The sequence below is a fragment of the Panulirus ornatus genome, chromosome 44 (assembly GCF_036320965.1).
Source record: "Panulirus ornatus isolate Po-2019 chromosome 44, ASM3632096v1, whole genome shotgun sequence".
Taxonomy (NCBI): Eukaryota; Metazoa; Arthropoda; class Malacostraca; order Decapoda; family Palinuridae; genus Panulirus; species Panulirus ornatus.
In genome coordinates this window covers 6,437,540-6,464,610 of record NC_092267.1, presented here as the reverse complement: position 1 = coordinate 6,464,610, position 27,071 = coordinate 6,437,540, and the positions used below count along the sequence as shown (strand labels likewise).

The 27,071-nt window shown below is 49.0% G+C and overlaps 1 long non-coding RNA gene across 1 annotated transcript in view; it reads right to left on the bottom strand.

Annotated features, from left to right (window-relative positions):
• The window catches only part of LOC139762809 (uncharacterized), a 171,212-nt gene that overhangs the window by 50,983 nt on the left and 93,158 nt on the right, over window positions 1–27,071 (bottom strand). The window lies entirely within an intron of this gene.

The window sequence follows — 27,071 nt, the reverse complement described above, 5'->3', positions numbered from 1 at the left end:
AGCCATCCTACGTGCAGACGAACTCCTACAACAGCGATCCTACGTGCCGACCAATTCCTACAACAGCCGTTCTACATGACGAACAACTCCTACAGTAGCCATACTATGTGCCGACCATCTCCTTCAGCAGCCATCCTACATGCCGACCAACTCCTACAGCAACCATCCCACGTGCCGATCATCTCCTACAGCAGGCATGCTATGTGCCGACCATCTCCTACAGAAGCCATCCTACGTGCAGACCAAGTCCTACAGCAGCCGTTCCACCTGCTAACCAACTCCTATAGCAACCATCCTACGGGTCAACCAACTCCTACAGGAACTATCTCACATGCCGACCAACTTCTACAGCAGCCGTCCACGTGCCGACCAATTCCTACAGCAGCCATCCTACGTGCCGACCAACTCCTACAGCAGCCATCCTACGTGCCAACCAACTCCTACAGCAGCCATCCTACGTGCTGACCAACTCCTACAGCAGCCATCCTACGTGCCAACCAACTCCTACAGCAGCCATCCTACGTGCCGACCAACTCCTACAGCAGCCATCCTACGTGCCAACCAACTCCTACAGCAGCCATCCTACGTGCTGACCAACTCCTACAGCAGCCATCTCACGTGCTGACCAACTCCTACAGCAACCATCTCACGTTCCAACCAACTCCTACAGCAGCCATCCTACGTGCAGACGAACTCCTACAACAGCCATCCTACGTGCCGACCAATTCCTACAGCAGCCATCCTACGTGCAGACGAACTCCTACATAAGCCATCCTACGTGCCGACCAATTCCTACAACAGCCATCCTACGTGCAGACGAACTCCTACAACAGCCATCCTACGTGCCGACCAATTCCTACAGCAGCCATCCTACGTGCAGAAGAACTCCTACAACAGCGATCCTACGTGCCGACCAATTCCTACAACAGCCGTTCTACATGACGAACAACTCCTACAGTAGCCATACTATGTGCCGACCATCTCTTTCAGCAGCCATCCTACATGCCGACCAACTCCTACAGCAACCATCCCACGTGCCGATCATCTCCTACAGCAGGCATGCTATGTGCCGACCATCTCCTACAGAAGCCATCCTACGTGCAGACCAAGTCCTACAGCAGCCGTTCCACCTGCTAACCAACTCCTATAGCAACCATCCTACGGGTCAACCAACTCCTACAGGAACTATCTCACATGCCGACCAACTTCTACAGCAGCCGTCCACGTGCCGACCAATTCCTACAGCAGCCATCCTACGTGCCGACCAACTCCTACAGCAGCCATCCTACGTGCCAACCAACTCCTACAGCAGCCATCCTACGTGCTGACCAACTCCTACAGCAGCCATCCTACGTGCCAACCAACTCCTACAGCAGCCATCCTACGTGCCGACCAACTCCTACAGCAGCCATCCTACGTGCCAACCAACTCCTACAGCAGCCATCCTACGTGCTGACCAACTCCTACAGCAGCCATCTCACGTGCTGACCAACTCCTACAGCAACCATCTCACGTTCCAACCAACTCCTACAGCAGCCATCCTACGTGCAGACGAACTCCTACAACAGCCATCCTACGTGCCGACCAATTCCTACAGCAGCCATCCTACGTGCAGACGAACTCCTACATAAGCCATCCTACGTGCCGACCAATTCCTACAACAGCCATCCTACGTGCAGACGAACTCCTACAACAGCCATCCTACGTGCCGACCAATTCCTACAGCAGCCATCCTACGTGCAGACGAACTCCTACAACAGCGATCCTACGTGCCGACCAATTCCTACAACAGCCGTTCTACATGACGAACAACTCCTACAGTAGCCATACTATGTGCCGACCATCTCTTTCAGCAGCCATCCTACATGCCGACCAACTCCTACAGCAACCATCCCACGTGCCGATCATCTCCTACAGCAGGCATGCTATGTGCCGACCATCTCCTACAGAAGCCATCCTACGTGCAGACCAAGTCCTACAGCAGCCGTTCCACCTGCTAACCAACTCCTATAGCAACCATCCTACGGGTCAACCAACTCCTACAGGAACTATCTCATGCCGACCAACTTCTACAGCAGCCGTCCACGTGCCGACCAATTCCTACAGCAGCCATCCTACATGCCGACCAACTCCTACAGCAGCCATCCTACGTGCCAACCAACTCCTACAGCAGCCATCCTACGTGCTGACCAACTCTGAGTTGCTATAGCAGCCATCCTACGTGCCAACCAACTCCTACAGCAGCCATCCTACGTGCCGACCAACTCCTACAGCAGCCATCCCACGTGCCAACCAACTCCTACAGCAGCCATCCTACGTGCAGACCAACTCCTACAGCAGCCATCTCACGTGCTGACCAACTCCTACAGCAACCATCTCACGTTCCAACCAACTCCTACAGCAGCCATCTCACGTGCCAACCAACTCCTACAGCAGCCATCTCACGTGCTGACCAACTCCTACAGCAGCCATCCTACGTGCCGACCAACTCCTACAGCAGCCATCCTACGTGTAGACCAACTCCTACAGCAGCCATCCTACGTGTCGACTAACTCCAACAGCAGCCATCCTACGTGTCGACCAACTCCTACAGAAGCCATCCTACGTGTCGACCAACTCCTACATAAGCCATCCTACGTGTCGACCAACTCCTACATCAGCCATCCTACGTGTCGACCAACTCCTACAGTAGCCATCCTACGAGTCGACCAACTCCTACATAAGCCATCCTACGTGTCGACCAACTCCTACAGCAGCCATCCAACGTGTCGACCAACTCCTACAGCAGCCATCCTAGGTGTCGGCCAACTCCTACAGCAGCCATCCTACGTGTCGACCAACTCCTACAGAAGGCATCCTACGTGTCGACCAACTCCTACAGCAGCCATCCTACGTGTCGACCAACTCCTACAGAAGCCATCCTACGTGTCGACCAACTCCTACAGAAGCCATCCTACGTGTCGACCAACTCCTACATAAGCCATCCTACGTGTCGACCAGCTCCTACATAAGCCATCCTACGTGTCGACCAGCTCCTACATAAGCCATCCTACGTGTCGACCAGCTCCTACATAAGCCATCCTACGTGTCGACCAACTCCACAGCAGCCATCCTACGTGTCGACCATCTCCTACAGAAGCCATCCTACGTGTCGACCAACTCCTACATAAGCCATCCTACGTGTCGACCAACTCCCACAGCAGCCATCCTACGTGTCGACCATCTCCTACAGAAGCCATCCTACGTGTCGACCAACTCCTACATAAGCCATCCTACGTGTCGACCAACTCCCACAGCAATCCTACGTGTCGACCATCTACAGAAGCCATCCTACGTGTCGACCAACTCCTACATAAGCCATCCTACGTGTCGACCAACTCCCACAGCAGCCATCCTACGTGTCGACCAGCTCCTACAGCAGCCATCCTACGTGTCGACCAACTCCTACAGCAGCCATCCTACGTGTCGACCAGCTCCTATATAAGCCATCCTACGTGCCGACTCAAGTACCTTTCACAACCACGTAAGTACTTGACCTACCCAAGTAAGTAGGTGACCCACACAGCACCTAATTGGTCAGCTGATCTGCCATACGTCCAGACGTGGAGTCGACCGACCATGTCCGAATCCCCTTAAATATACATGACTTCCCTTACCCGTTCGACCAGTCACGCCGCCCAGTTCATGGTCGACCAGACGAAACAATCACTGTAGCGTCACTACAGTTCTGGTGGAAGGTGGTATATACATAGCGTAGATAATCCGTGCAATAAATACATAAACAGGTAGATAATGGAAGGTTGGCTGCTGGTCGACCTCCGCCAACCCGAACGAACAACTCCATCGTGGGACTGGTCGAGGAAGGATGAAGGATGAAAGGAATGCTATCGTTATCTCTGCCATGATATCCGGGAGCTGCCTGCCTGCTTGCCTGCCTGCCTGCTTGCCTGCTTGCTTGCCTGCTTGCCTGCCTGCCTGCTTGCCTGCCTGCTTGCCTGCCTGCTTGCTTGCCTGCCTGCCTGCCTGCCTGCCTGCTTGCCTGCCTCTTATCTCCATCTCCCTCTGCTTGATGGCGCCATTACCAGGCCAGCAAACATCCATATTTGATGTTTGTGACGTTAATATTATCCGCTCTGCTTCAAGAACTCCTTAACTATTTATATTTTCCATAAATAACGACACTGTGACCCTTTTTTTATGATCATATTTTACAACGTCAATTTTCAACCTAAAAAATAAAGAATAAATATTTCTGAATCGTTCTTTTAGTATTTTTTCTTTCTATTTCTTTTACTATTTTTTTTTTTTTTTTCCTGTTTCCAGTAAGGCTTGGCCTCCATCATGGCATATATCCGGGACTGGAAATCTTATGAGATAAATTTATGGGGAAAAAAATAGTGTCTTTCCACCTTAATAAGAACAAAAACTCACAAAAAAATACATTTTCTTTTATCTTAAAGGAACTGCTGCATTGTGTCTCCCGCCAAAATGCCATGGCGTAACCTTCACCATTTTATTACAAACACAAAAAATAAAACGAGAAATGACTTGTCGTCTTACTCATCGATTTCAAAAGACTTTTATATTTCCTGAAACTAACTTGTTCCTAGAGTAAGAGTGTGATAAAAGCGCGTGTGTTCTTATAAACCCGTATTTACTTCCGTTTATAAAAAAACTATATATTCATGATTTATCCAATTTATTGGAAGCGAATTCTTGACTGAATATTAGTTTTTCTAGACCTATAAAAAGTCTCTAAATATATCTTAGTCCTAAAACTATGCATCCATAATGTATATATATATAAAACGAAGTAATTAGGTGATATGAAACCTAAAATATAAATATATATATTTTTATATTAGTCTGCGCTGCAGATGGGAAGTTCCTGAATAATTCTCGTTTTCTTTTTTCCTCAACATTCGGGTTATTTGTTAATCCCAGGACGATCGTGGCAGACGACCTTCCATCCTCCAATATGAAACCCGCATGTTTACAGTGGCTCTGACTCAACACTGGCTCGAACGTGACCTGCCTACTGCAGGATGTACTGGGTCATGGTCGACCTGCAGCAGGATGTACTGGGTCATGGTCGACCTGCAGCAGGATGTACTGGATCATGACCGACCTGCAGCAGGATGTACTGGGCCATCGCCGACCTGCAGCAGGATGTACTGGGTCATGGTCGACCTGCAGCAGGATGTACTGGGTCATGGTCGACCTGCAGCAGGATGTACTGGGTCATGGTCGACCTGCAGCAGGATGTACTGGGTCATGGTCGACCTGCAGCAGGATGTACTGGGTCATGGTCGACCTGCAGCAGGAGGTACTGGGTCATGGTCGACCTGCAGCAGGTGTACTGGGTCATGACCGACCTGCAGCAGGATGTACTGGGTCATGACCTACCTGCAGCAGGATGTACTGGGTCATGACCTACCTGCAGCAGGATGTACTGGGTCATGATCGACCTGCAGCAGGATGTACTGGGTTATGACCAACCTGCAGCAGGATGTACTGGGTCATGACCTACCTGCAACAGGATGTACTGGGTCATGACCGACCTGCAGCAGGGTGTACTGGGTCATGGTCGACCTGCAGCAGGATGTACTGGGTCATGACCGCCCTGCAGCAGGATGTACTGGGTCATGAACGACCTGCAGCAGGATGTACTGGGTCATGATCGACCTGCAGCAGGATGTACTGGGTTATGACCAACCTGCAGCAGGATGTACTGGGTCATGACCTACCTGCAACAGGATGTACTGGGTCATGACCGACCTGCAGCAGGGTGTACTGGGTCATGGTCGACCTGCAGCAGGATGTACTGGGTCATGACCGCCCTGCAGCAGGATGTACTGGGTCATGAACGACCTGCAGCAGGATGTACTGGGTCATGGTCGACCTGCAGCAGGATGTACTGGGTCATGGTCGACCTGCAGCAGGATGTACTGGATCATGACCGACCTGCAGCAGGATGTACTGGGTCATGATCGACCTGCAGCAGGATGTACTGGGTCATGGTCGACCTGCAGCAGGATGTAATGGGTCATGACCGACCTGCAGCTGGGTGTACTGGGTCATCGCCGACCTGCAGCAGGATGTACTGGGTCATGGTCGACCTGCAGCAGGATGTACTGGGTCATGGTCGACCTGCAGCAGGATGTACTGGGTCATGGTCGACCTGCAGCAAGGATGTACTGGGTCATGGACCGACCTGCAGCAGGGTGTACTGGGTCATGGTCGACCTGCAGCAGGATGTACTGGGTCATGACCGACCTGCAGCAGATGTACTGGGGTCATAGACGACCTGCAGCAGGATTACTGGGTCATGACCGACTGCAGCAGGATGTACTGTGTCCCATGACCTACCTGCAGCAGATGTAACTGGGTCATTAACGACCTGCGAGACAGGATGTACTGGGTCCAAAGTCGACCCTGCATCAGAACGTACTAGGTCATGTGATAGACCTGTAGCGGATGTACATGTTTCAAGACCGACCTGCAGCAGATGTACTGGGGTATGGTCGCCCTTCGCAGGATGTACTGGTTCAAGGGTCTACCTGCAGGCCAGATGTACTGGTGCATGACCGACCTGCATGCAAGGATGTACTGGGGTCAAGGTCGACCTGCAGCACGTATGTACTGGTCATGACCGACCTCAGCAGGATGTACCTGGGTCAGGTCGACCAGCAGCATGATGGTATGGGTCATAGGTCGACCTGCAGCAGAATGTAACTGGGTCATGAACGACCTGCAGCAGGGTGTACTGGGTCATGACCGACCTGCAGCAGGATGTACTGGGTCATGGCTGACCTGCAGCAGGGTGTACTGGGTCATGACCGACCTGCAGCAGGGTGTACTGGGTCATGGCTGACCTGCAGCAGGGTGTACTGGGTCATGACCGACCTGCAGCAGGATGTACTGGGTCATGGCTGACCTGCAGCAGGGTGTACTGGGTCATGACCGACCTGCAGCTGGATGTACTGGGTCATGGCTGACCTGCAGCAGGATGTACTGGGTCATGACCGACCTGCACAGGGTGTACTGGGTCATGACCGACCTGCAGCAGGATGTACTGGGTCATGGTCGACCTGCAGCAGGATGTACTGGGTCATGGTCGACCTGCAGCAGGATGTACTGGGTCATGGTCGACCTGCAGCAGGATGTACTGGGTCATGGTCGACCTGCAGCAGGATGTACTGGGTCATGACCGACCTGCAGCAGGATGTACTGGGTCATGACTGACCTGCAGCAGGGAGTACTGGGTCATGAACGACCAGCAGGATGTACTGGGTCACGGTCGACCTACAGCAGGGTGTACTGGGTCATGGCTGACCTGCAGCAGGGAGTACTGGGTCATGGTCGACCTGCAGCAGGGTGCACTGGGTCATGGACGACCTGCAGCAGGATGTACTGGGTCATGACCAACCTGCAGCAGGATGTACTGGGTCATGGTCGACCTGCAGCAGGGTGTACTGGGTCATGGTCGACCTGCAGCAGGGTGTACTGGGTCATGGTCGACCTGCAACAGGATGTACTGGGTCATGACCGACCTGCAGCAGGATGTACTGGGTCATGGTCGACCTGCAGCAGGATGTACTGGGTCATGACCGACCTACATCAGGATGTAGTGGGTCAAGGTCGACCTGCAGCAGGATGTACTGGGTCATGACCGACCTGCATCAGGATGTAGTGGGTCATGGTCGACCTGCAGCAGGATGTACTGGGTCAAGGTCGACCTGCAGCAGGATGTACTGGGTCAAGGTCGACCTGCAGCAGGTTGTAGTGGGTCAGACACACTACCCAGGTGGTCAGGTCAGCAGGCCCCACGACGGCGACGCAGAAGGAGATGGTCAGGTCTCGTGTGTCATCAGGTAACCAGGTTATGATGGACTTTAGCCACCCAAGGGCAAGACCTTGCCCAGTGGGTCACCACTGTAACCCACCTGCTCCTCCCACTGGGCCTCCTTCGCCCGTCGTCGGACGCGTGAGGAAGTGGAGGGGCAGAACCCACCTCGGAAGTCGCTTCCACAACACTGCGCCTCCCGCACCAGCGAGGTCAACAGCTCATATGGGTCATGGGCGCCACCAGTGTGTGTGTGTGTGTGTGTGTGTGTGTCTATGTGTGTGTGTGTGTGTGTGTCTATGTGTGTGTGTGTGTGTGTGTGTGTGTGTGTGTGTGTGTGTGATAAGGATCGAGATCGAAGCAGAAATGGGACTTCCTGCTTCAGGAGACGCTTCAGGAGCGGTGCGCAGGTCCTGTTGCTGTGGGCCTGGCCTGCCAGCAGGTCTGGGGGGGCGGCGCCCCTGGGGTAGGCCAACAGGTCTGGGGGGCGGCGCCCCTGGGGTAGGCCAGCAGGTCTGGGGGGGGGGGCGGCGCCCCTGGGGTAGGCCAGCAGGTCTGGGGGGGCGGCGCCCCTGGTCGTCTTCCTGTTGTATGGGATCGTGTCGCATCCTTGGGCCGCGCCGCCCCCCCCCCCCCACCTCACCAGCCCTAAATTGGAGGCGTTTGGAGGGGCCCTTCTCGCTCACCCCCCCATTTACCCCTCCCTCCTCACCTCAGCTCCTCCTGCGTCAGTGGGGAGGGAGGGACATCATGGGGCACCACTTCCTCTCCCTCATTTACAATCATTTACATGAAAAGTGCATGTGAGAGCGAGATAGATAGATAGATAGATAGATAGATAGATAGAGAGAGAGAGAGAGAGAGAGAGAGAGAGAGAGAGAGAGAGAGAGAGAGAGAGAGAGAGAGAGAGAGAGAGAGAGAGAGACTCGATGGTAAATTCCTTCATTTACGCGAACGAGATGAACTGGAGGGGAGCTGATCGATGTCGACCCACTCTGGGACGCACCACTGTGAAAGAAAGTCTTAGGGTGGGGATGTTTGCCCACTGGGAAAAGCAGAAACTGCCACTGATGCAAGAGGCCTCACAAGTGGAAAGTTGAAAGACAGCAGCAGAAGAGAGATTGTAAGAACTCGACGTCCTTCAGGTTGGAGGCGGTCGAAGGCAGAGGGAGGCAGGGAGGCAGGTCCCCCCCTGTCGACTCCTGGACGAGAGAGAGAGAGAGAGAGAGAGAGAGAGAGAGAGAGAGAGAGAGAGAGAGAGAGAGAGAGAGAGAGAGAGAGAGAGAGAGATAATGCTAGACATGGCCCAGGGGCAGTATCGCTATACATAGCAACTCGACCTATAGACCAAGGTGAACCCCGGAGATGTAAACAACTTGGGGTCATATTTCTCAACCAGTTTTTAATCCTTTTTTAAAATGGCGTTTCCCTCCGGCTCTCCCATTACCAATACAATATATCCTCTTACACGTCAGGTTATAAGAGGTGGATATAAAAACGGTTGACGATATATATATATATTTCTTTCCTTTCTTTCATACTATTCGCCATTTCCCGCGTTAACGAGGTAGCGTTAAGAAGAGAGGACTGGGCCTTTCAGGGAATATCCTCACCTGGCCCCTTTCTCTGTTCCTTCTTTTGGAAAATTAAAAAAAAAACGAAAGGGGAGGATTTCCAGCCCCCTTCAGCTCCCTCCCCTTTTAGTCGCCTTCTACGACACGCAGGGAATACGTGGGAAGTATTCTTTCTCCCCTATCCCCAGGGAAATATATATATATATATATATATATATATATATATATATATATATATATATATATATATATATATATATATATTGGAAAGGATCACAATTTTGCGCGTGATCAAGATATTCCTGAGTCCACGGGGAAAATGAAACACGGTAAGTTGCCAAGTGCACTTTCGTGTAATAATCACATCATCATCAGGGCAGACACAAGAGAGAAATATAACAGTCAGTTAATATACATCGAAGAGACGAAGCTACGACGCCATTCGATGTATATCAACTGACTGTTATATTTCTTTCTTGTGTCTCCCCTGATGATGTGATTATTGCACGAAAGTGCACTTGGCAACTTATTGTGTTTCATTTTCCCCGTTTACTCACAGGAATATATATATATATATATATATATATATATATATATATATATATATATATATATATATATATATATATAGTGTGGAGAGAAAGATATTCCTCCGGTTCTCCGATTATCAGTGGGATAAAAAATATGTCTTCTTCCAGGTCAGGTTATGAGATGTGTATATAAAAACGGTTTACGAAATAGAGAAAAAAAATACAATATGAAAAGGAAGACATTGTGTAGTTATGGAGATGGAAGAAGAGATGATGAGGTGCACTGGTTGTGGGTCCGTACATCTGGGGTGACACAGACCATAGGTGTTGTAGGTCCCTACATCTGGGGTGACACAGACCATAGGTGTTGTAGGTCCGTACATCTGGGGTGACACAGACCATAGGTGTTGTAGGTCCCTACATCTGGGGTGACACAGACCATAGGTGTTGTAGGTCCCTACATCTGGGGTGACACAGACCATAGGTATTGTAGGTCCCTACATCTGGGGTGACATAGACCATAGGTGTTGTAGGTCCCTACATCTGGGGTGACACAGACCATATGTGTTGTAGGTCCCTACATCTGGGGTGACACAGACCATATGTGTTGTAGGTCCCTACATCTGGGGTGACACAGACCATAGGTATTGTAGGTCCCTACATCTGGGGTGACACAGACCATAGGTGTTGTAGGTCCCTACATCTGGGGTGACACAGACCATAGGTGTTGTAGGTCCCTACATCTGGGGTGACACAGACCATAGGTGTTGTAGGTCCGTACATCTGGGGTGACACAGACCATAGGTGTTGTAGGTCCCTTTCAGCCACGAGAGAGAGAGAGAGAGAGAGAGAGAGAGAGAGAGAGAGAGAGAGAGAGAGAGAGAGAGAGAGAGAGAGAGAGAGAGAGAGAGAGACTCAATTCTCAGAACACCAGTGGTGGCACTGTACACCACTGGTGACACTGTACACTACCAGTGGTACTGTATACCACGAATGGCAGTGTACACCACTGGTGGTACTGTACACCACTAGTGGCAGTGTACACCACTGGTGGCAGTGTACACCACTGGTGGTACTGTACACAACTAGTGGTACTGCACTCAACTAGTGGCAGTGTACACCACTGGTGGTACTGTACACCACTAGTGGTACTGCACTCAACTAGTGGCAGTGTACACCACTGGTGGTACTGTACACCACTAGTGGCAGTGTACACCACTGGTGGCAGTGTACACCACTGGTGGTACTCTACACAACTAGCGGTACTGCACTCAACTAGTGGCAGTGTACACCACTGGTGGCATTGTACACCACTAGTGGTACTGTACACAACTAGTGGCAGTGTACACCACTAGTGGCAGTGTACACCACTAATGGTACTGTACACCAGTAGTGGTAGTGTACACCATTGGTGGTACTGTACACCACTAGTGGTACTGCACATCACTAGTGGCAGTGTACATCACTAGTGGTACTGTACACTACTAGTGGTACTGTACACCACTAGTGGCTGTGTACACTACTAGTGGTACTGTACACCACTAGTGGCTGTGTACACCACTGGTGGTACTGTACACCAATAGCAACTGGGGTACCACAGGGATCGATCTTTGGACCGCGTCTCTTCATCATTGCTATCTCGATCCTTGGACCACGTCTCTTCATCATTGCTATCTCGATCCTTGGACCGCGTCTCTTCATCACTGCTATCTCGATCCTTGGACCACATCTCTTCATTATTGCTATCTCGATCCTTGGACCACGTCTCTTCATTATTTCTATCTCGATCCTTGGACCGCGTCTCTTCATCACTGCTATCAGTAATCTAGAAACGGGATCAGGGACAATCATTTCCAAGTTCTTCAGTGGCACAGAAAACTAGGGTAAGAGGGCCAGATCCAAGGACAAGTGTAGACCCTCAAATATGACTTTGATGTCTTCTGAAGGGAGATCAAAAAAACGGTGAACTATGTGAAACAAAATGAACTTCAGTGATGCGAACCACAATTACGAATCGAATCATTTAGAAATTACTTATGACAAGTGGTTGAAGATGATGGGGTTGGGTTTATCAGCAGTGACCCTAGTATAAAAAACGAGGGGCCAGACCTCATCTCGATTACATTACACAGCTTTTAGCCGCCGGATTACATTAAAAAGAGGAGGAGATATGTTTGAGAACGTCCAAAAGACCAGCTGTGGAACCAGCTGTACGAGGAGAACTTAGATACATAACTTTGTATAAACGAAGACGAAGGGACGACTTTATTACACATGCATTTAGGATATGAATTCCAACTACATGATCGCACCAGAGAGCTGGAAATAAAGGGACGAAGATGACGTAGGAAAGTTCAAATACAGGAGGGGAAGAACCCCTATTTCTATCTTCTCCCTCACGAGAGTGTAATTGGACATCGGGGGTAAAAAAAAAATATTGCCCCACGATGCGATTGATATAAACGTGGATTACATTGGAAATAGAGAACAGATATTCAATTTTGAGACATTTGCTACGACCATATATATATATATATATATATATATATATATACATTGGAAAGGATCACAATTGAGGGCGTGATCAAGTATATTCCTACGAGTCCACGGGGCAATGAAACACAATAAGCTCCCAAGTGCACTTTCGTGTAAATAATCTTGTCTCTCCCCACTGATGATGTGATCATTGCACGAAAGTGCACTTGGGAACTATCGTGTTTCATTTCCCCCAGGACTCATAGGAATTCATGGTGCATGGTGGACGCCCTGGCCTATCTACCCTACCCTACCTACCCCCCCACATGGCCTATCTACCCTACCCTACCCTACCCTACCCAACGAACCTACCTACCCCCCCCCCCACATGGCTTATCTACCCTACCCTACCCTACCCTACCCTACCCAACGAACCTACCTACCCCCCCCACATGGCCTATCTACCCTACCCTACCCTACCCTACCTACCCTACCTACCCCCCACACATGGCCTATCTACCCTACCCTACCCTACCCAACGAACCTACCTACCCCCCCCCACATGGCCTATCTACCCTACCCTACCCTACCCAACGAACCTACCTACCCCCCCCACATGGCCTATCTACCCTACCCTACCTTCCCTACCTACCACACACCCCCTCTACATGCCCTATCTAACCTACCCTACCTAACGAACCTACCTAACAACCAGCCCCCCACACATGCCCTACCTACCCTACCTAACACCTACCCCCCCCCCCCCCCCCGGTCCCCCAAGAGGTAAGGCGTTGCTAAAGACGTGCGCCCTGGCGGGGGGGGGGGGGCGGGGGGTCCCTAAGGCAAGGCCACCGTACAGTCTCTCTCTCTCTCTCTCTCTCTCTCTCTCTCTCTCTCTCTCTCTCTCTCTCTCTCTCTCTCTAGCGCCCCCCCCCCCAGACGCCGCCTTCCGTGGGGGGGGGGGGGTTCGTGTGGCCGACTTCCGACTTCCCAGTTCGGCTACAGGCCTCCCCTCCCCCCCTCCCCCCTGGTCAACGGCACTTCGTTACTGCACCTGGTAACAAGCAACGAGACGCTGCCCTAACAAGCTCCAACGAGGAGGAGGGTGGTTTGGCCAAGTGCCATTACAGGGGTTTAATTTAATATATATATATATATATATATATATATATATATATATATATATATATATATATATATATATATATATATATCCCTGGGGATAGGGGAGAAAGAATACTTCCCACGCATTCCTCACGTGTCGTAGAAGGCGACTAAAGGGGACGGGAGCGGGGGCTAGAAACCCTCCCCTCCTTGTATTTTAACTTTCTAAAAGAGGAAACAGAAGAAGGAGTCACGCGAGGAGTGCTCATCCTCCTCGTAGACTCAGATTGGAGTGTCTAAATGTGTGTGGATGTAACCAAGATGAGAAAAAAGGAGAGATAGGTAGTATGTTTGAGGAAAGGAACCTGGATGTTTTGGCTCTGAGTGAAACGAAGCTCAAGGGTAAAGGGGAAGAGTGGTTTGGGAATGTCTTGTGAGTAAAGTCAGGGGTTAGTGAGAGGACAAGGGCAAGGGAAGGAGTAGCACTACTCCTGAAACAGGTGTGGTGGGAGTATGTGATAGAGTGTAAGAAAGTACATTCTAGATTGATATGGGTAAAACTGAAAGTTGATGGAGAGAGATGGGTGATTACTGGTGCATACGCACCTGGGCATGAGAAGAAAGATCGAGAGGCAAGTGTTTTGGGAGCAGCTGAGTGAGTGTGTTAGAAGTTTTGATGCACGGGACCGGGTTATAGTGATGGGTGATTTAAATGCAAAGGTGAGTAATGTGGCAGTTGAGGGAATAATTAGTATACATGGGGTGTTCAGTGTTGTAAATGGAAATGGTGAAGAGCTTGTACAATTATGTGCTGGTAAAGGACTGGTGATTGGGAATACCTGGTTTAAAAAGAGAGATATACATAAGTATACGTACGTAAGTAGGAGAGATGGCCAGAGAGCGTTATTGGATTACGTGTTAATTGACAGGCGCGCGAAAGACAGACTTTTGGATGTTAATGTGCTGAGAGGTGCAACTGGAGGGATGTCTGATCATTATCTTGTGGAGGCTAAGGTGAAGATTTGTATGGGTTTTCAGAAAAGAAAAGAGAATGTTGGGGTGAAAAGAGTGGTGAAAGTGAGCTTGGGAAGGAGACTTGTGTGAGGAAGTACCAGGAGAGACTGAGTACAGAATGGGAAAAGGTGAGAACTAAGGAAGTAAGGGGAGTGGGGGAGGAATGGGATGTATTTAGGAAAGCAGCGATGACTTGCACAAAAGATGCTTGTGGTATGAGAAGCGTAGGAGGTGGGTTGATTAGAAAGGGTAGTGAGTGGTGGGATGAAGAAGTAAGATTATTAGTAAAAGAGAAGAGAGAGGCATTTGGATAATTTTTGCAGGGAAATAATGCAAATGACTGGGAGATGTATAAAAGAAAGAGGCAGGTCAAGTGAAAGGTGCAAGAGGTGAAAAAGAGGGCAAATGAGAGCTGGTGTGAGAGAGTATCATTAAATCTTAGGGAGAACAAAAAGATGCTTTGGAAGGAGGTAAATAAAGTACGTAAGACAAGGGAAGAAATGGGAACTTCAGTGAAGGGGGATAATGGGGAGGTGATAACAAGTAGTGGTGATGTGAGGAGGAGATGGAGTGAGTATTTTGAAGGTTTGTTGAATGTGTTTGATGTTAGAGTGGCAGATATAGGGTGTTTTGGTCGAGGTGGTGTGCAAAGTGAGATGGTTAGGGAAAATGATTTGGTAAACAGAGAAGAGGTAGTAAAAGCTTTGCGGAAGATGAAAGCCGGCAATACAGCGGGTTTGGATGGTATTGCAGTAGAATTTGATAAAAAAAAGGGGGTGACTGTATTGTTGACTGGTTGGTAAGGTTATTTAATGTATGTATGATTCATGATGAGGTGCCTGAGGATTGGCGGAATGCGTGCATAGTGCCATTGTACAAAGGCAGAGGAGATAAAAGTGAGCGCTCAAATTACAGAGGTATAAGTTTGTTGAGTATTCCTGGGAAATTATATGGGAGGGTATTGATTGAGAGGTTGAAGACATGTACAGAGCATCAGATTGGGGAAGAGCAGTGTGGTTTCAGAAGTGGTAGAGGATGTGTGGATCAGGTGTTTGCTTTGAAGAATGTATGTGAGAAATACTTAGAAAAGCAAATGGATTTGTATGTAGCATTTATGGATCTGGAGAAGGCATATGATAGAGTTGATAGAGATGCTCTGTGGAAGGTATTAAGAATATATGGTGTGGGAGGCAAGTTGTTAGAAGCAGTGAAAAGTTTTTATCGAGGATGTAAGGCATGTGTACGTGTAGGATGAGAGGAAAGTGATTGGTTCTCAGTTAATGTGGGTTTGCGGCAGGTGTGTGTGATGTGTCCATGGTTGTTTAATTTGTTTATGGATGGGGTTGTTAGGGAGGTGAATGCAAGAGTTTTGGAAAGAGGGGCAAGTATGCAGTCTGTTGTGGATGAGAGAGCTTGGGAAGTGAGTCAGTTGTTGTTCGCTGATGATACAGCGCTGGTGGCTGATTCGTGTGAGAAACTGCAGAAGCTGGTGACTGAGTTTGGTAAAGTGTGTGAAAGAAGAAAGCTGAGAGTAAATGTGAATAAGAGCAAGGTTATTAGGTACAATAGGGTTGAGGGACAAGTCAATTAGAATGTAAGTTTGAATGGAGAAAAACTGGAGGAAGTGAAATGTTTTAGATATCTGGGAGTGGATTTGGCAGCGGATGGAACCATGGAAGCGGAAATGAATCATGGGTGGGGGAGGGGGTGAAAGTTTTGGGAGCGTTGAAGAATGTGTGGAAGTCGAGAACATTATCTCGAAAAGCAAAAATGGGTATGTTTGAAGGAATAGTGGTTCCAACAATGTTATATGGTTGCAAGGAGTGGGCTATAGAGTTGTGCGCAGGAGGGTGGATGTGCAGGAAATGAGATGTTTGAGGACAATATGTGGTGTGAGATGGTTTGATCGAGTAAGTAATAATAGGGTAAGAGAGATGTGTAGAAATAAAAAGAGTGTGGTTGAGAGAGCAGAAGAGGGTGTTTTGAAATGGTCTGGTCACATGGAGAGAATGAGTGAGGAAAGATTGACAAAGAGGATATATGTGTCAGAGGTGGAGGGAACGAGAAGTGGGAGACCAAATTGGAGGTGGAAAGATGGAGTGAAAAAGATTTTGAGTGATCGGGGCCTGAACATGCAGAAGGGTGAAAGGCGAGCAAGGAATAGAGTGAATTGGAACGATGTGGTATACCGGGGTCGACGTGCTGTCAATGGATTGAACCTGGGCATGTGAAGCGTCTGGGGTAAACCATGGAAAGTTGTGTGGGGCCTGGATGTGGAAAGGGAGCTGTGGTTTCGGTGCATTATTACATGACAGCTGGAGACTGAGTGTGAGCGAATGTGGCCTTTGGTGTCTTTTCCTAGCGCTACCTCGCACACATGAGGGAGGGAAGGGGTTGTTATTTCATGTGTGGCGAGGTGGCGATGGGAACAAATAAAGGCAGACAGTATGAATTATGTACATGTATATATATGTATATGTCTGTGCTCCAGGGGGTCGTATCCCTCTGCTCCATGGGGGTCGTATTCTTGTGCTCAAAGGGTCGTGCAATGGACGTATGGGGGGGGGGGGTCGTTTACCAGCGGCATCGCCCTATCCCAAGGGTCGTCCCTTCGTTCTCGAAGACGACTGATATCAAAAGGCCAGGAGGCGCGCGTATATGGGGGGGAAGGGGAAAGGGGGGAGGGGGGTGAGTGGGGGGGAAAGGGGGGGGTTGGGTTTGAGAGGGGCCCACTCCGGAAGTGGCCGTGAGGGGGGAGGGGGGGTTGGGGCAGACGACCCACCCCAGACGCCCCATACAGCTGGGTGGGCCAAGGACAGACGTGTGTATATTTTCGGGTCGTATATCTGGGCCCCCTCCTGACCCCCCCCCCCTCGTCTGGCCCCACCATCCCGTCTGACACCCACCCCCTCCTGACGCCCGTCTCGCCCAACCCCCTCGTCTGACACCCATCCCCTCCTGACGCCCGTCTGGCCCCACCAACCGTATCAAGGTCGCCGAGCTGACTCCCATTCATTTGACGTCAGCTGACTGGTGTTTACTGGTCGTCAGTCAGCTGACTGGTGTTTACTGGTCGTCAGCCAGCTGACGGGTGTTTACTGGTCGTCGTCAGCTGACTGGTGTTTACTGGTCGTCAGTCAGCTGACTGGTGTTGACTGGTCGTCAGTCAGCTGACTGGTGTTTACTGGTCGTCGTCAGCTGACTGGTGTTGACTGGTCGTCAGTCAGCTGACTGGTGTTTACTGGTCGTCAGTCAGCTGACTGGTGTTTACTGGTCGTCGTCAGCTGACGAGTGTTTACTGGTCGTCAGTCAGCTGACGGGTGTTTACTGGTCGTCGTCAGCTGACGAGTGTTTACTGGTCGTCAGTCAGCTGACGGGTGTTTACTGGTCGTCGTCAGCTGACTGGTGTTTACTGGTCGTCAGTCAGCTGACTGGTGTTGACTGGTCGTCAGTCAGCTGACTGGTGTTTACTGGTCGTCGTCAGCTGACTGGTGTTTACTGGTCGTCGTCAGCTGCTGGTGTTTACTGGTCGTCGTCAGCTGACTGGTGTTTACTGGTCGTCGTCAGCTGCTGGTGTTTACTGGTCGTCAGTCAGCTGACGGGTGTTTACTGGTCGTCAGTCAGCTGACTGGTGTTTACTGGTCGTCGTCAGCTGACTGGTGTTTACTGGTCGTCAGTCAGCTGACTGGTGTTTACTGGTCGTCGTCAGCTGACGAGTGTTTACTGGTCGTCAGTCAGCTGACGGGTGTTTACTGGTCGTCGTCAGCTGACTGGTGTTTACTGGTCGTCAGTCAGCTGACTGGTGTTGACTGGTCGTCAGTCAGCTGACTGGTGTTTACTGGTCGTCGTCAGCTGACTGGTGTTGACTGGTCGTCAGTCAGCTGACGGGTGTTTACTGGTCGTCAGTCAGCTGACTGGTGTTTACTGGTCGTCTTCAGCTGACTGGTGTTTACTGGTCGTCGTCAGCTGACTGGTGTTTACTGATCGTCAGCTGACTGGTGTTGACTGGCCGTCAGTCAGCTGACTGGTGTTTACTGGTCGTCGTCAGCTGACTGGTGTTGACTGGTCGTCAGTCAGCTGACTGGTGTTTACTGGTCGTCAGTCATCTGACTGGTGCTGACTGGTCGTCAGTCAGCTGACTGGTGTTTACTGATCGTCAGCTGACTGGTGTTGACTGGTCGTCGTCAGCTGACTGGTGTTGACTGGTCGTCAGTCAGCTGACTGGTGTTTACTGGTCGTCAGCTGACTGGTGTTGACTGGTCGTCAGCTGACTGGTGTTTACTGGCCGTCAGCTGACTGGTGCTGACTGGTCGTCAGTCAGCTGACTGGTGTTTACTGATCGTCAGCTGACTGGTGTTTACTGGCCGTCGTCAGCTGACTGGTGTTGACTGGTCGTCAGTCAGCTGACTGGTGTTTACTGATCGTCAGCTGACTGGTGTTGACTGGTCGTCGTCAGCTGACTGGTGTTGACTGGCCGTCAGCTGACTGGTGCTGACTGGTCGTCAGTCAAGCTTTTACGGTCAAACTGGGCCATAATGAAGGTCGTGGCCTATTTCCCACCATCTGAGTGTAGCGCCGGAGGGTGACCAGACCAGGCTACGGACCCACCCCTGGTCCGGAATGGTCTTCGTCTGTGGCCAGAATATCATACCTTGAAGACAGGGGACCCCCCCCCCCACCACCCCACCATTAGTGATAACATATCATTCTGGGTCATTAACTCTCTCTGGTCCCTTTTAATTACCCTCATCATCATAGGGGTCAAGGTCACTTTAAAAGCCTGTGGGTTTTCGCCATTATGTAATAATTGTCTCTTAACATTCCCAAGTTATCTTTATTTTCTTCCTTATCTTTTTTTTTATCATACCCAGAGATCCTTCAAGTCTGATAACGTCCACTCATTATCTCGACTCATTATCTATCTATCAATCTATCTATCTATTTATCTATCTATCTATCTTGGGATTATAGTCCTAGTGGTGCCCCAGGGGTGATAACACAGTGCTATGTTGTCAGACTTGATGATAACACAGTGCTATGTTGTCAAACTTGATGATAACACAGTGCTATGTTGTCAATGATAACACAGTGCTATGCTGTCAAACTTGATGATAACACAGAGCTATGTTGTCAGATTTAATGATAACACAGAGCTATGTTGTCAAACTTGATGATAACACAGAGCTATGTTGTCAGATTTAATGATAACACAGAGCTATGTTGTCAAACTTGATGATAACACAGAGCTATGTTGTCAAACTAAATGATAACACAATGCTATGTTGTCAGATTTAATGATAACACAGAGCTATGTTGTCAGACTTAATGATAACACAATGCTAAGTTGTCAGACTTAATGATAACACAATGCTATGTTGTCAGACGTGATGATACCACAGTGCTATGTTGTCAGACTTGATAACATGCAATGATGCGCAATAGAACGTTTTCTTGTGAGGTTTGCGCAATACACATTCTTTCGTATGATCTGTTGTAAAAGTACGTCGACAGACCACTGGGTCGGAACGAGCTGGTTTGCGATAGTAGTTGAGAAGAGAGGCAGCAGCTGGGAGACACTGAGATCATCCAAATTGGAAAGTCTGTAAAACATGTCATGTCAGCTAAGGAGACACGGAGAGATATACACATTAGTCGTGGACTTTAAAAGTGAAATATCTATCCAAGTCTATCTATTTTCATTTCTAAGTTGAAGGCTGAAATTACGGACCAAGGGTCACATCAAGGCCAGGCCTTACTTTGAATATGGAGAGGAATTATAAAAGGGAGAAAAGAAAGGACAAGGGAAAGTATTGGCGCATTTGGAGGGAAAGTGAAAAACCCCGTCTTTTGAAATGTGTCAAGTCAAAGTTATTCTGAGAGAGAGAGAGAGAGAGAGAGAGAGAGAGAGAGAGAGAGAGAGAGAGAGAGAGAGAGAGAGAGAGAGAGAGAGAGAGAGAGAGAGAGAATATTCCAAAGCTTCGAGGTCAAAGGAAGGAAACAGATATCAAAACGGCCTACCCTTGAGTTGCCAGAGGCATCGGCATACCTATGGTACACTGCTCTGAACCAGTTCAAATGGTAAATAAATCATTACCCAAGTTAACACTCCTGTCGAAAGGGAAAAGCACCTCTCCTCACTCGAAATAGAACTTATCCTCGAAAAGCACCTCTCTTCACTCCTCCGCTCACAATACTTAAACTTATGAGGCAGTAACAACCCAGACAGACAGACAGACAGCGCCTCCTCCATCAGTTGAACAACCATCTCATCGGATACAGGAACCATATCACCATCTATTGATGGCGTAAGTGGTCCCATCCTGTCGCCCTAGTGTTTCAGAGGCGTCCAAACGCAGCCCCGCATCCAAAAGAACTGGCTACAGCATTTGACAGTCAGGTGTTCATCCAGCAATAACAGCAAAAAAAGGAACATTGAAGAACTTTATTTGTTGCCTCCGCCAGGCGAACGGCATGGGGGAAATCTGCGCTCGCTACGTCTACAGGAAGGACCCACCTCCTCCCCAAGCAAGACCTCTTGGTATATATACACGAAAAAAGCGAAACACAAACTCCGAAAAAGCACAAAAGATTGAGTTGTTACGGTGCCCTAGTGTGTGTGTGTGTGTGTGTGTGTGTGTGTGTGTGTGTGTCCGACTAGTATAGATACTAGAACTAGTTTAGCTAGTACGTGGACGACGCTAAGGGCGTGTGTGTATACATGGCCAGAGACGTCACTCAAAGCACGACCATTACGTCGCACAAGATGACCTAGGTCATGATGACCCAGGGGGACACACAGGATGACCCAGGTCATGATGACCCAGGTCATGATGACCCAGGGGGACACACAAGATGACCCAGGTCATGATGACCCAGGGGGACACACAAGATGACCCAGGTCATGATGACCCCAGGGGGACACACAAGATGGCCCAGGTCATGATGACCCAGAGGGACACACACAAGATGACCCAGGTCATGATGACCCAGGGGGACACACAAGATGACCCAGGTCATGATGACCCAGGGGGACACACAGGATGACCCAGGTCATGATGACAAAGGGGGACACACAAGATGACCCAGGTCATGATGACCCAGGGGGACACACAAGATGACCCAGGTCATGATGACCCAGGGGGTCACACAAGATGACCCAGGTCATGATGACAAAGGGGGACACACAAGATGACCCAGGTCATGATGACCCAGGGGGACACACAAGATGACCCAGGTCATGATGACCCAGGGGGACACACAAGATGACCCAGGTCATGATGACCCAGGGGGACACACAGGATGACCCAGGTCATGATGACCCAGGGGGACACACAAGATGACCCAGGTCATGATGACCCAGGGGGACACACAAGATGACCCAGGTCATGATGACCCAGGGGGACACACAAGATGACCCAGGTCATGATGACCCAGGGGGACACACAAGATGACCCAGGTCATGATGACCCAGTGGGACACACAAGATGACCCAGGTCATGATGACCCAGGGGGACACACAAGATGACCCAGGTCATGATGACCCAGGGGGACACACAAGATGACCCAGGTCATGATGACCCAGTGGGACACACAGGATGACCCAGGTCATGATGACCCAGTGGGACACACAAGATGACCCAGGTCATGATGACCCAGTGGGACACACAAGATGACCCAGGTCATGATGACCCAGTGGGACACACAAGATGACCCAGGTCATGATGACCCAGAGGGACACACAAGATGACCCAGGTCATGATGACGCAGGGGGACACACAAGATGACCCAGGTCATGACCCAGGGGGACACACACAAAATGACCCAGGTCATGATGACCCAGGGGGACACACACAAGATGACCCAGGTCATGATGACCCAGGGGGACACACAAGATGACCCAGGTTGGTCCATCAGTCACTGTGGGAGAGAGCCAAGACTCACCCTGTCTGTTCCACCTGACCTCACTCTACACCCTGGCGTCTGTGTAGAACAGACGGGACACAGAAACTTCGCCTGGCCCTCACTCTACACCCTGGCGTCTGTGTAGAACAGACGGGACACAGAAACTTCGCCTGGCCCTCACTCTACACCCTGGCGTCTGTGTAGAACAGACGGGACACAGAAACTTCGCCTGGCAAGCACAGAAAACAATGCACAGTGCATTGCTTGGCAGTGCACGACAACAGAGAACCGCTCCATGTCAAACAGGCCAAAAAAAGTACAGATTTCTATACCTAGATTGAATCTGTTGCCATATTCCAGTTTATGGTTCTGTGTCGCATCTGTTTCCCGGACATTCGTCCATGGGGTCCATTTGCGTATAGTCTGTAGAGAGACGTTGTGATGAGAACGTGCATTCTGGTTCTGTGTCGCATCTGTTTCCCGGACATTCGTCCATGGGGTCCATTTGCGTATAGTCTGTAGAGAGACGTTGTGATGAGAACGTGCATTCTGGTTCTGTGTCGCATCTGTTTCCCGGGACATTCGTCCATGGGGTCCATTTGCGTATAGTCTGGAGAGAGACGTTGTGATGAGAACGTGCATTCTGGTTCTGTGTCGCATCTGTTTCCCGGACATTCGTCCATGGGGTCCATTTGAATATAGTCTGTAGAGAGACGTTGTGATGAGAACGTGCATTCTGATCCCCCCTCATCATTATCATGATGAGTGGGGTCAGGTTGGGGGACCTCCACGTTCAGACCACACCACACCCCCCCCACACAGCTTGCTTCATCCTGGGAACAGCAAGGAGGGGGGCCTGAATACACACACACACACACACACACACACACACACACACACACACACATTATAATCTACGTGTTGCCAGAAAATACCAATTGCAGAGAAAGTACATGAAATGGACCCCCAGTGTATGTAAAAGCCAAGCCTTCCCCTTTTTTCCCCTATACTACATAAATAAATAATGACAAATAACTTATGATCAATAAGGTAAATAAACAATGGAATGCCAGGGATCCTCCCCTATGTATTTTCTTTTTCCATCCAGCTAATGTAAACTTGACGAATTACTTTAGCACAATGGACGCACAGTTACGAAGGTGATCCTCTTCGCCACTCACCAACTCAAGGATAAACCCCCCCCCCCCTGCCACCTCAGGGGTAGGGGGTCACTTGGGGGGGGGAAGTAGCGTGGTGACGTCACTGGGGGGGTCAGGGGCAGGACCCAATCGTGTGGTGGGGGGTTGGGGGTAGTAAATACGGAGGGGAGGATAGACAACAAACAGGAGACCTGTTAGTTATGTGCTAAAAAAAAAAAAAAAAATGCCTAGACTTTAGTTACTTCAGCAGAATGCACTTCTTCCCATCCACCTCTCCCTCCGGCTCAACAGCCTCTTCCTATCCATCTCTCCCTCCGGCTCAACAGCCTCTTCCCATCCACCTCTCCCTCTGGCTCAACAGCCTCTTCCCATCCACCTCTCCCTCTGGCTCAACAGCCTCTTCCCATCCACCTCTCCCTCCGGCTCAACAGCCTCTTCCCATCCACCTCTCCCTCCGGCTCAACAGCAGGCAGGGGAAGATGATGATCACAATATAGGCGAAGCTTGGAAAGTTGGGGAGGTGGAGGTGGGTTGGAGGTGGGGTGGAGGTGGGGGATGGGGTAAGGGTGTACTACCACGGAAGTTTAGTAGGAAAGTGTGCACAGGATAGCGAAGATATCTTAATATATTGATGACAGCAACACAGGAGAGGGTGGGGTGGTGGGGGCTGGAGTCTGGAGGGAAAAAGAGAAAGAAAGAAAGAAAGAAGAAAGAAAGATAGAAAGAAAGAAAGAAAGAAAGAAAGAAGAAAGAAAGAAAGAAGAGAAAGAAAGATAGAAAGAATGAAAGAAAGAAGAAAGAAAGAAAGAAAGAAAGAAAGAAAGAAAGAAAGAAAGAAAGAAAGAAAGAAAGAAGAAAGAAAGAAAGAAAGAAAGAAAGAAAGAAGAAAGAAAGAAAGAAGAGAGAAAAGAAAGAAAGAAAGAAAGAAAGAAAGAAGAAAGAAAGAAAGAAAGAAATGCCTCAGAAGATAGAAATGAATGACGGAAGTCAAAAAAAAAAAAATGAAGGTACAAAAATACCACGACGTTACAGAAAGTAACGCACATTGTAACAGACCTTTCTAAGATGTCTGTTATGCCAGTAACAGACCACCTTTCAAAGATGTATGTTATACCAGCAACAGACCACCTTTCAAAGATGTCTGTTAAGCCAGTAACAGACCTTTTGAAGATGTCTGTTATGGCTGTAACAGACCTCTCTAAGATGTCTGCTGTACCAGTAACAGACCACCTCTCGAGGATGTCTGTCATGCCAGTAACAGACCACCTTTCAAAGATGTCTGTTATGCCAGTAACAGACCACCTTTCAAAGATGTCTGTTAAGCCAGTAACAGACCTTTTGAAGATGCCTGTTATGGCTGTAACAGACCTTTCTAAGATGTCTGTTATGGCTGTAACGTACCTTTCTAAGATGTCTGTTATGGCTGTAACAGACCACACCTTTCAGAGATGTCTGTTACGGCTGTAACAGACCTTCCGAAAATGTCTGTTACGGCTGTAACAGACCTCTCGAAGATGTCTGTGATGGCTGTATAATATCAGGAACATAAAACTACAAGTCTGTATATTTCAAAAACAAATAAAATAAAAAAATAAAAAAAATGAAAATTTTATATTCTTAATTTTATTTTTTTATGTTAACTGAGACGGCGCGGGCCACTGAATGCCCATATCAAGGCCATTTCATTAACGATACTTATCTATGATACTTGATCGCCGTTTCTCGCGTCAGCCAGGTAGCGCCAGGAAACAGACGAAGAATGGCCCATCCGCGCATATAAAATATATACGTACATAAACGCCCATACACGCATATATACATACATATACATATCAACATATAAACACATATACATACACCGACATATACATATATACACATGTGCATATTCATACTTATTTCCCTTCATCCATTCCCGGCGCTACCCCGTCCCACAGGAAACAGCATCGCTACCCCTTAACTTTAGCCAAGGAACTGTTTCATCGACCACCACCCACTGGTGAGGATGAACAGCTGGGTGGACAGTGGACCGACTGCCTCAACCTAGACCCGCACACTCTCTCTCTCTCTCTCTCTCTCTCTCTCTCTCTCTCTCGGTCGTGGTGGTAGAGGGGGAGGGATGTGTGGCTGCACTGGCTTGACCATGGATTGGCTGACGACGTGTTCATCGGGGACTATTGTTGGACGTAACAAGTGGTGTGCCCCATGGGACGACTTTGGACACTTTTATAAGATTAGAAAATGATAAGCGATTGGTATCAGGCTGGTACATGAAGCCACAGGAACCCAAAAATAAGAACGTCTATAGCTGCAAGGGACATAGACGCCCTGATAGACCGTCTTCACAAATAGCAAATGAATTTTGATGCCAGTATGTTTCAGAGTTTTACGCGGTCCCCTGTATCAGTTGTATTGAAATGGAAAATTTTGATGCCAGTAAGTTTCAGAGTTTCACGCGGTCCCCTGTATGAGTTGTATTGAAATAGAAAATTTTGATGCCAGTAAGTTTCAGAGTTTCACGCGGTCCCCTGTATCAGTTGTATTGAAATGGAAAATTTTGATGCCAGTAAGTTTCAGAGTTTCACGCGGTCCCCTGTATCAGTTGTATTGAAATGGAAAATTTTGATGCCAGTAAGTTTCAGAGTTTCACGCGGTCCCCTGTATCAGTTGTATTGAAATGGAAAACGTAAATGAGGAAATGAAAGGTCTTAGAGCATGATTATCTATGCTTAACTTTAGCCAAAGTAAGCAGTGTATAGAGGAAGTCGAGATGGCGAACAAAAATTCTGGGTTTTACAGATCAAATGGTGTGTCTCCACCTTGAATATTGCATCCGTGGTCCTTTTTTTTTTTTCTTTGCTCGCCTAATTTGAGAGAGAGAGAGAGAGAGAGAGAGAGAGAGAGAGAGAGAGAGAGAGAGAGAGAGAGAGAGAGAGAGAGAGAGAGAGAGAGAGAGAGAGAGAGAGAGAGAGAGAGAGAGAGAGACCTTTCAAGAGGGAGGGTGACCACACGTCTCATTTTCTTTTCCCCCCTTTTCATCAAGATTGCTATGTTTACCCTAGAAGTATTCCTTAGGTCAGTGAATATCCTCACTGAATATTCCTCTCAATCTTGCCTACACGATATTGATGCCTCAGTCTTACAGAAACTGATGGCGCTTTAAAGACCCAATTCACATGTATTTTATGGTTCTTTGAGAAGTGTGGGTAAGCAACGCTTCCAGCCTTTCGTAGAAGTTTGGGCTATGCGCCATACCCTCCCATCTACCAGCTAAAGCTGTTTTCTTCAATCCATTTCTAACCTATTCATTTCAGCTTGAGCTGGTGGCCATACTCTCGTAGCCTATGTATTTCAGCTTGAGCTGGTGGCTCGTACGAAACAGCAAAGTTCAATCTTACAGCTTCCGCCATAAGAGATATTCTCTCTCTCTCTCTCTCTCTCTCTCTCTCTCTCTCTCTCTCTCTCT